Source organism: Bubalus bubalis, chromosome 8 (genome assembly GCF_019923935.1).
Source record: "Bubalus bubalis isolate 160015118507 breed Murrah chromosome 8, NDDB_SH_1, whole genome shotgun sequence".
In the NCBI taxonomy this organism is placed as follows: domain Eukaryota; kingdom Metazoa; phylum Chordata; class Mammalia; order Artiodactyla; family Bovidae; genus Bubalus; species Bubalus bubalis.
The window spans coordinates 67,815,016-67,826,183 of record NC_059164.1 but is presented as its reverse complement, the minus strand read 5'-3'; the positions used below and the strand labels follow the sequence as shown (position 1 = coordinate 67,826,183).

Genomic DNA, 11,168 nt, shown 5'->3' with positions numbered 1-11,168 from the left:
CTCTGTCCCGAGTTTGAATTTTCCCTCCTTGCCCATCTAGGTGTAAAGGTCTGCTTGCATCTGACACACAAATCTCTGAATCTCCTGGGTAAGTAAACTGTATTTAAATCCCCAAGGCACTCCTCCTGTGACCTTCAGGAACACAGGTTAGGGCCTGAATCAGTTGGCCATATTTGCTCCTAAAATTTCTAGATTTTGTATCCTAAATACTAGGCTTCACATGGCACTGTAGAAGTGGTGTTTAGTGCTTACTTGTTTTATGTAAAAAATAAACCCATTTGGTGCTTTTTTATTTTCTAAGAAATGGTGACACAAGGAATGATGCTCAAGGTGGTCTTGGAAGAAACAACATCTTAGGCTTGTTTACTTTATAGGGATGCTTCTGCAGGATTTCAAGTCATGACGCTGGTATAAAGTGTTGTAAATTTCCAGAACATTGGATATAGTTGTATAAAAAATGGATGAATAAAAACTGACTCAAAAATAAATCCAAATGGGGTGCTTCAGGTTATGTGGAGTACTATATTTTCTTCCCTAGCCCGGCTCTATTGTTGTAATGCCCTACCATCTAGAGAGCCTCATATTTTAAGATGCTACCTTAAAAATACTCGTGCTCTATACCCAGACTATCGCAATTATGCAGTAAGATTAATGAATTCACAGGCTGTTTCTAAGAATTTAATGGCTTCTTAATAGAATAGGGTGCACACACAGCTAGACTACTATGACAAATCATAAAAGCTTCTTAATAAGAAACCTCAATTAGTTAATTAAAATTTGCTAATTGAAAATTCTAAGAATAGCATGTAAAATATTCCAGACCTCCAGATACAGCAATAAAACATGTATCTAACACACCCGCCAGACAAGTCCTATGTATCTGTGCAGCAGGAGACCATGGTCAGTGAAATAAGGAATGAGAGGATAGGTCATCACACAGAAACCTTGAGAGTAGCCTAATACATCAGGAATGAGAATTGGAAATTATTATTATTTATCACACAGAGCAGGTGCAAGGAATGGGGGTCACCTTTCTTAATCTACTCATATGTATCTACTCCTCTTATTCTTTACCGATTCATTGCTCTGCAATGGCATATAGGCATATTTAAAGAATAATGCATGAGTTTTACCAGTTTGATATACTTTCACATTTCTTGGTGTTCTGAAAGGATGCATTTGATATTCAGGATAGTTCTACAAGAAAAGGCTTAAAATACACATCAAGGTGGCTGATGCTTAGTTTCTGTTAAAGAGCAGTTCGAATGTTGTAAGAGAAGAAGTGCCTTCTAAAGCAAGTAGATAAAAAACATTTTTTGAAATGCCCTACAACCACCTCCAAGTCAAGGAGAAAGAAGGAAGAGTGACAACAGAGCTATCAGATACAACCACCATCAGCAGGTCAGCCCAGTGTGCACGCAGGGTGTCATTCCACCACCCGGCAGGCTAGATCGTATAGCTCATCTGATGCCACCCTGCCAACAGCTCTCGTGGAAACCACAGTGCAGCTGCCAACAGCTCTCGTGGAACCCACAGCCCAGCCTAGGTTCTCCAATACTCTCTTGTTGTGAACCTGAAGGTCCAGTTCCATGTGACCCATTATTCACCACAACTTGTGAATAATGTCAAATGTTCTTGATTTGCACCGAATCTTAGAATTTGATTTTTCAGTCTGGCCTGCATCAGACAGACCCACCCTGCTGTGTCTAAGTCAGGTCTCCTCACAAAGAATTTTGGGAGAGAAGGGGGAATGGACGATGATAGGGTGGGTTGGGGGAGAGAATTGGGCAAAGAACTGAGTTGCAACTTGCTACTAGAAATCAGTGTAGCGTTGACAGAAACAGGGTTGTAAAAGCAGTAACAGGAAAAATAAAAGAGTGGTGGCCGAAGAGTGACTGTAGCAGTAATATAAATAACACCAGCAAACATTCGGGGAGATGGCGATCGAGTGTTCACAACTACATAGCCTTATTAGTTTTCATTATTATCCTCATGATACAGGTGAGAAAACTGTGGCTCTGAGGTTATAATCTAACCTAACTGCCACAAACTAAACTGTAGAGTTAGCATTTTAATTAAGATGTTTCTGATATTTTGTAGTCATACTCAGGGTCTTCTGGACAAATCTCAGGAAGTCCCTCTGAGCCATTTATTCTTCCATTCCTTTTACATGGAATGTTATTCTCTTTCCTCACTAGCTGGCCAACTCCTATGTATGCTGCAAAGCCCAACTTACTTCTCCCTCTTCCATGAAGCTTCACTGATTACTTCAGTTCCTTTGAAGTCATAGCACCAACCATTTGGGCTACTAGGTACAACGCCCTGCTTTGCATTTTATTTAAGTTTCCATGGATGTCATCCTTCCTAAGCATATGGACCTCATTTTCTAGTTTTTGTCTCCCATAAAGTACTTAACATTTATAGGCATATATTATTTTTATTTTACAGATGATAAGGCCAGATGACTCCAATCAGTGCTGGAATGTAAGGAGGGTCCAAAGTGGGGTTGGAGTGCAAATATTGTAACCTCATCATCTACTTTACTCAGCTAAAAATGCATTTGAATCCCTCTTCTCTTCAGAAAAGGCATACATCTGTGAGCAACTTTCTAACAGGAAAAAAGAAAACAAATTTCAGAACCTAAATTAGGTTCATTAGATTCATATTTAACTCAACAGCCTCTTCATTGGAGATTTTTATATAGTTAACAATCCCTGCACCTCTTTTAAGCCACATGACTGAAAGTACCCCACAAGTCCAGCAGTAGCAATTTACTTCTCTGGGTAGAGAACCTGTGGTTTTACATGCTAATTTTTAGCCTGCGTATTGCTCATTTCTGGGCAGTGGTGGCGGGAGTGGGAGTCGGGGAGGGGGGAGGTTGCTGCACTTATCTTGCTTATGACATTTCTGTAGATTATAGTCATTTGGGGATAACCTATGATGAACAGCATGAAACTTGGAAGAGGCCCGGTATTAAACATGACAAGGACTGGTGGGCTCAACGGTTTCAGGTGGGCTTTGCTGGTGTGGTCTGCAGCACACGAAGAAGTATACTGTGGCCTGAGGTGCACGCCAGCCTTGCTGTGCACACATCCTGGGCAGCAGGAAGAGCTGAGGCTGCTCTGGCTGTCCTAACAATCATGGGTTGGCAATCTGCAGAATGAATCTCTGAGGAGCCTGGTAGAAAGTACAGCTGCACGAGAGTGAACTCTGGAAGGAGAAGGCTGGGCTTCCAGGAGAGATCTGGGAGGCTATTAGCACCTTTTCACCTCAAACTGTTCCCCCTGCTCATGACCTGGCAGAAAAGTCTGCTGGGAGGTGAGCACTGGCGGAAAGTAAGCAGAAAAGGAAGAAATCATAAGGGGTGAGTCCCTGGGACATCCTGAAGGCAGGAAGAACGAATAACAGGCACAGCTGAGAACCAGAGGAATCACAAAGAAGGATGACAGGCAAAAGACAGCTGGCGAAAAATTAGGGCATCACAACAGGAGCACGAGAGAGAAGGCAATGGAGCAGTCAACTGTGTGGCTAAAACCTCTTCATCAGAACAGAAACCTGGCATTGGAGGACTGTCTTCTGTGGGAAACTGAGAGGAAAAAATGCCAACTATCAATTATATAGTGCTTACTATTGATATACGCCAGGCACTGTTCTAGATGCTTCCATGCATTATCTATCAGTATTTACAACAGCCCACAGGATAGCTATTATGACCCCTGTTTAACAGATGAGGAAAACTAAGACACAGAGAAGTTAAGCAACTTGACCAAGGCTACACAGCACATTAGAGGGAGAGATGAAATTTGAAACCAAGTCTGTCCCCAGAGGTGTTCTTAGTCATTCAGCTCTACTATCTCCCACAGAGAAGTTACATGTGGTGACTTGTACGTGTGCTGTAACCAGCCGAGGCAGGACTCTCAATTCTGACTGCTGTCCGAGGCTAGTATGTACGAGTGAGCAGCACAGGAGTGACTTGGCCCCAGTGACTGCCCTGAACCACCTCATAACTGAGAGAAACTGTTTTTAGTCTGTCACCAGACACATGCTCAGGAATGCTGGTGATGACATTAAACAGTTTACTTTTCAGGAAAATATTCCCTACAAAGAAAGCTGACTGTGAGAGCTAATGATGGCAGGAAAGATGGGTTATTGCATGATTACAGAAGAATTCACTCTTGGATAAAAAGACTGGAATGCTGGCTTGGATCTTTGATATGGATGTGTCCATTAGACATTTTATATAGAACAAGGAAATGCTATTAAAACCCCAGTAGGAGCCTGAGCCGGGGGAATGCTGTACTTTAATCGTAAGCCTGGATGATGTGATTTAAGAATCTAAGGATTCAGGATGCTTGCAGGATCTTTCCATCATGGGTACCAAAGATTTACTGTAATCACCCAGAAGCAGAATGCTGTGCTGGGTCGGTGTGAAAGACCCAAGTTCAAATCTCAGCTCACTACTGGTGAGCTTTTCAGCTTCAGTTTCATTTATAAAATGAAGGCAGAATCTCAGCCATAATGATAGAATATTTAAATAATAATTGTAAATCTTTCTGCTTTCCGCACATCAACTTCTGGTTGATATGAATTCCTGACAGTCTTCAGGAATTCATGTCCCAAAACTTGATTTACCACAAAATGGACTGTCTCACTTACTGAGAATTTACCCGAGACAAGTGGCATAGAAAAGGAAATATGTGGCAGTGTGTGTGTGTGTGCTAACTCATTTCAGCTGTGTCCAACTCTTTGTGATCCCATAGATGTAGCCTGCCAGGCTCCTCTGTCCATGGAATTTTCCAGGCAAGAATATTGGAGTGGATTGCCATTCCCTTCTCCATACGTGGCAGTAAGAAGTATCAAATAATTTTTCTTGAACATGTTCTGATTGTGAATGTGCTTAACTTTGTTGACCCTATATTAGAAAAGGGTGAGAGCGTTCATGGAGGTATCTGGAGAATTACCATGAGGCCCAGAGCCTTACATGTTAAGAATCCAACTGGCTCTGATGACTGAGTGGTTCACAACCTTCCCCAATCCAGAGTCAAGACTTACTTTTCTAAAAACAGAAGGCTTTCATACTAATCCTGAAATCTCCAAGGGACAAGGGAAACCAAAGGGATCAGAACTGGTGGATACAAGTTATATTTGGAATCCCATCCTGCATGCAGAACTAACAAATCCACAGAAGAAGGCAGCAGGCTTTGCCAGGCCATAAATTAATTACCTTTAATGGCCAGGCTTAGGGTGAAAGCAAATAGACAAGCAAGTGCTTCCCTATCTGCTGTCTTCATTGTGGCATTTAGCACTAGAGTTAAAATCACTTTTAATCAGCCAGAAAGGCAGTTGTTTTTTAAAACAGTAACATGCTGAAGAGAGAATTTCCCCTAATATTGTAGAGAATTTGAACTTTGGCCCTGGTTGTGGAATAATCCTACATACGCCTATCTGGAATAAACTGCAAATCTTTTCTGTCCCCTTTAAACCAATAGGCTAAAGTTCCTCAAAGGTGAACATAAATGATTCTCTCCGCCATCTTTTTAAAAACATCACTGTACAGGGTTAGCATTCACTTTTTAAATTTAATAAACCTAGCAAACTGAAGCACAGTGAAGTTTTCAGAACTGGGAATTCAAATTCCAAAGTACATCATGCTTTGAAGTGGGATTCTTTGGGGTTGAGTTTTTGTAAATCACAGTGAACACAGTAAAGACTGCAGTTTTTCTGGGGAATATATTCTCATACAAGAAAGGTTTTAGTGATCTGGATAACCATACTAGAGCCAGACATCCTGGAGTGTGAAGTCAAGTGGGCCTTAGGAAGCATTTCTATGAACAAAGCTAATAGAAGTGATGGTATTCCTGCTGAGCTATTTAAAATTCTAAAAGATGATGCTATTAAAGTGCTGCACTCTATACATCAGCAAATTTGGAAAACTCAGCAGTGGACACAAAACTGGAAAAGGTCAGTTTTCATTCCAATCCCAAAGAAAGGCAATGCCAAAGAATGTTCAAATGACCATAGAACTGTGCTCATTTCACTGGCTAGTAAGGTTATGCTCAAAATCCTTCAAGCTAGGCTTCAGCAGCATGTGAACTGAGAACTTCCAGATGTATAAGCTGGCTTTAAAAAAGGCAGAGGAACCAGAGACTAAATTGCCAACATTCATTGGATCATAGAAAATGTAAGGGAGTTCCAGAAAAACATTTACTTCTACTTCACTGACTACGTTTTGGCTGTGTGGATCACAACAAACTGTGGAGCTTTCCTGCTGCTGCTAAGTCACTTCAGTCGTGTCCAGCGCTGTGCGACCCTACAGACGGCAGCCCACCAGGCTCCTCTGTCCCTGGGATTCTCCAGGCAAGAACACTGGAGTGGGTTGCCGTTTCCTTCTCCAATGCATGAAAGTGAAAAGTCAAAGTGAAGTTGCTCAGTCGTGTCTCTCAGCGACCCCATGGACTGCAGCCTTCCAGGCTCCTCCATCCATGGGGTTTTCCAGGCACAAGTACTGGAGTGGAGCTTTCCTAGAAATGGGAATACCAGATCACCTTACCTGTCTCCTGAGAAACTTGTATGTGGGTCAAGATGAATAACAGTCAGAACCAGGCACGGAACAACAGACTGGTTCCAAATTGGGAAAGGTATATGACAAGGCTGTATATTTGTCACTCTGCTTATTTAACTTATATTCAGAGTACATCATGTGAAATGTTGGGCTGGATAAAGCACAAGCTGGAATCAAGAATGTTGGGAGAAATCAACAACCTCATATATGCAGATGATACCACTCTGATGGCAGAAAGTGAAGAGGAACTAAAGAGCCTTTTGATGAGGGTGAAAGAGGACAGTGAAAAAGTTGGCTTAAAACTCAATATAAAAAAAATCAAGATCATAGCATCTGGTCCCATCACTTCATGGCAAATAGAAGGGGGAAAAGTGGAAACAGTGACAGATTTTATTTTCTTGGGCTTCAAAATCACTGTAGATGGTGACAGCAGTCATGAAATTAAAAGACACCTGCTCCCTGGAAAGCTATGACAAACCTAGACAGCATATTAAAAAGCAGAGACATCACTTAGTCAACAAAGATAAGTACAGTCAAAGCTATGATTTTTCCAGTAGTCATGTACAGATGTGAGAGATGGACCATACGAGAAGGCTGAGCACTGAAGAATTAATGCTTTCAAACTGTGGTGCTGGTCAAGACTCTTGAGAGTCCCTTGGACGGCAAGGAGATTAAACCAGTCCATTCTAAAGGAAATCAATCTGAATATTCATTGGAAGAACTGATGCTGATGCCAAAGCTCTAATACTCTGGCCACCTGATTCAAAGCGCCAACTCATTCAAAAAGATCCTGATGCTGGGAAAGATTGAAGGCAAGAGGAGGAGTGGGTAGCAGAGGATGAGATGGTTAGATAGCATCATAGACATGAATTTGAGCAAACTCTGGAATAATGAAGGACAGAGGAGCCTGATGTGCTCTAGTCCATGGGGTCACAAAGAGTTGGACATGACTTAGCAACTGAACAGCAACAAAATATTCTCAGATATGGCATTTTGCAAACTTAGTTTCTATTGGTTAAGTCAATGAGAATTTTAGGAGTATAAAAATAATCACCTTTCTCTCGATCACAGCTAAATTTCAATTAACCCCAAATTTGAAACACTACATCTTGGTGACTGTGTGTTTCTACCTATTAAGAGGATCAGAGCTCATTTTTGGAGGAGAAAACACTTGTTCTGTATTTCATTTTAAATTCTGAATTGCCTGTCCCTAGTTCCCTCAGTTACTCCTATTAAGTGAGAAGGGTGGCGTGTCAGTGGCTGTCAATCCTGGGATCTTGCACAGGTTTCAACTGTGTCATCAACAATCCTACAAGTGATAGTACATGGACTAGTGTTTGTAAATGACTCCATTTTTAACAAACTGAAGTAGGTTTAAGTCAGCCTCATGCAAACAGTACTTTCTTGTAAACATTGTTTAAGTGGAGAATAATGCCTACACATGTATACATTACTCACGTACACATAAAACAGTGATGGCAAATGTGGATTTCTGTAGGGCTTCACCCAGACCAGGGGACCCCAGCCTCCAGGATCTAATGCCTGATGACCTGAAGTGGAGCTGATGTAATAACAATGCAAATGAAGTGCACAATAAATGAAATGTGCTTGAATCATCCCCAAACCATCCCTCTCCCTGGTCTGTGGAAAAACTGTCTTCCACAAAACCAGCCCCTGGTGCCTAAAAAGGTTGGGCACCACTGACCTAGAGACTTCTCCCTGAAATGTTTTGGGGTTTAGCAGAAATCTAAGTTTTCCCTTGGGAATGTGTACTGAAGATAATCATGCAAATATGCACACTGGGATAGAAGTTGGAAACTCACTGGCAAACAGCATCCCCTTCTGAGAAAAGGTCATATGAAAATAATCTAAAAGGGAATACTGGCACAATGAAAGTCTGCTTCAGCGTAATTTATAATCATGAGAGCTTGTAAGCAGTCCTCATGACAAAATGGATGGCATGTTTCTGTGAATTCTACCCTATGAAATATTACGTGATCATTAAAAAAATTAGTAATTTTGAAGATGAAGCAACATGGAAAAAATGCTCACAAAATAACACAGTTAAATGTGTGTCTCGATGACAACCTTTCATAAATGCCTATAAAATTAGAATGGGACACAAAACGTGGAAAGAAATACACATCAAGTATTGTGCCAGAAGGGTAGGAAATAAATGATTCCACTCTCGTCCACCATTTTTAAAGCTTACTCTAGGATTTCCTTAATAACTGAGAAATCCAGGTTTTCTTTAATGGTCTACACAGCTTGCTAAAAAAAAAAATTTTTAAGGAGCTAAGTAGGAGATGACTAAAGAAACCAAAGGAAAAAGGAACCAACCTCTTCTGGTGATCACGGATCCTACTTACATGGCTGGTTGGGTCACATTCAGATGCCAATGATGGTAACTCATAAGTCTGTTAGTCCTTAAAATACTGGCTAAAATGCTGAAAGCTAATCTCAAGAAAATTCATTTAAAAAAAAAAGGAGAGAGGGAGGCTTTCCCAGTGTATCTTGTGGTCTGGAATTTATCATGGTATCTGTGTCTGTGAGTGTGTGGACTATGTTCGCCTGTGTTTCTTTTTTCTAACACTATCAGCATGAGAACGACAAGAAAGGCACTGTAGATTTTTCAGAAGAAGCCAAGACAGCTGTGACAGCTACAGGGTTTCATTTACAGGCCACTGACACTGCACATTTCAGTACATATCAGACTCAAAGGTTAAAATATGTACATACTGCTCTTCAGCACTAAATCCAAGCAAAGATCAAAACTCTTGACAGTACCAAATTGTTGCATTTCTTATTTTTTCACATTACTGTACACCGAAGATAACTTGGCTCTATGATTTTTTTTATAACACAAATAAGTAAACAAAATGTCAGGCATCTAATAAAAATGCATCCGTTCTCTATGCAAAGTCTAAGATAAAGGAGGACTTGGTGACTGGCATTCAGGGAAGATCTGAACATGTTTATTCTTATCGCCAATTGTCCCACACAGCATAGATACATATGTTTTCCTTATAGCTAATGTTAATACACATAAATGCCTATCATTCAAGTCTTCTGACATCTCAAAACCACTGCTTAAGATGAATAAGGGCCATGAATCAAAACATCCTTAAATTTCCCCCAAATCCTGACTACAAGAAGAGGCAAGTGAATCTGTTTAAAAAATGTTATATTTCTACGTGACACATCTTTTTAGAGTACCTGTGAGCATATTTAGTATATGCAGGCTGATTAACCCTTCTTGATCTTTACTCCTGACAATAAAGCAAAGATCATTGTATTTTATAAATCATGAGCACATTCGAATTTGGTAAGTCTAAAGACTAATGAAAAAAGAAAGAGGAAAACAAAGCCAAAAATCATAAATCCTTCCTGACTAGAAGGCATTCCTCTCTTATCCCTAAAAGAAATTCATTCCCTCACATCTTGTTTGAATTTAACTTCTGAAGTTCGTCTTGTTCCATCTCTAGAACAAGTCAGGCGGCAGAGTATAAAGATATGACTGCATGAATAAAAACACATGACCAGTGCGGCCACTGCACACACTAAAACAAGATGGGACAGGAAAATATGAACTGTCAAGTGACATGTCGCTTGGACACACATGTTTCTGCAGTTTGTCATGTATTTCCAATTGGAAAGCTACTGGATGGATCTAAATTCTCCTTCCCTGCAATTGCAAAACATGGAAATGTAATCAGGAAAAGCTAACGCTTTATGAGCAGCATGCTGGCATCACTTTTCAGTTCTAGAAGACTGGCTAAAAGAAAAAGTATTCAACACATTAACACTATACAGTACACTCAGGAACTCTACACGGAAGGGCACGACAAACACAATGCCAGGTTCTTCCGAGAAGGTACCTTGTACAGATGCTGGGTTTGAGTTTAACTTGGGAAGAGAGTGTAATCCCCACCCACTCTTTCTTACAGCAGCCTTACATGATTTATAGTATTTTTATTGCAAATATAGTAATGAAACCTCACTTTGTGCAGATTGAAGTGGTGATGAGGGAATTGAGGTGGTTTGGCGATGGATGGAGGTGGAGAGTGAGATGCAAAATTCTATTCCTGTCACAAGTGAGAAAAACACAATTCAAGCTGACCCTGGACACGGTTATGTTCGTGGGCGGCAGAGGGGTGGGTGGGGTGGGGGAGGAGGGAGGAAAGACTCCTGGAAGGCAAGGGCACCCATGACATATGGAATGTGGCCAGGCCTGTAATGAGATGAAATCCATAAAATGCATTATCCCTTCTCTGAGCCTCTGTAAATACAGAGGAGAAGCAGGATAAGAGTCTGCCACGATCGTTACTGGTGGCCAAATCTCTCTGGTGGGAAAGGCAGGTTTATTTTCACGCTTTTATATGAGTCGAAGCTTTTGCATAAACAAAATTCTTCGGAAATTCTCAAGGGATGATCCTGACTGTCTGACCTTCCCGTGGTACCCTGCCTGGAAAGTCCTCTCTTAATGCCTTTCGGGGTCTGGGATTCTGATCTCGTATCTTGGGAAGCAGTGCGAGCAGTGAAGATGAGGTAGCAGCTTAAACTTCCAGCTGCTTAAGTTCAGAGGAGAGAAGAAAATGGGCCGGGA

At 41.1% G+C, this 11,168-nt stretch overlaps 1 protein-coding gene across 4 annotated transcripts in view; it reads right to left on the bottom strand.

Moving 5' to 3' along the window:
- Window positions 1–11,168, bottom strand: part of JAZF1 (JAZF zinc finger 1) — a 331,823-nt gene that overhangs the window by 114,289 nt on the left and 206,366 nt on the right. The gene's annotated exons all lie outside the window — the stretch shown is intronic.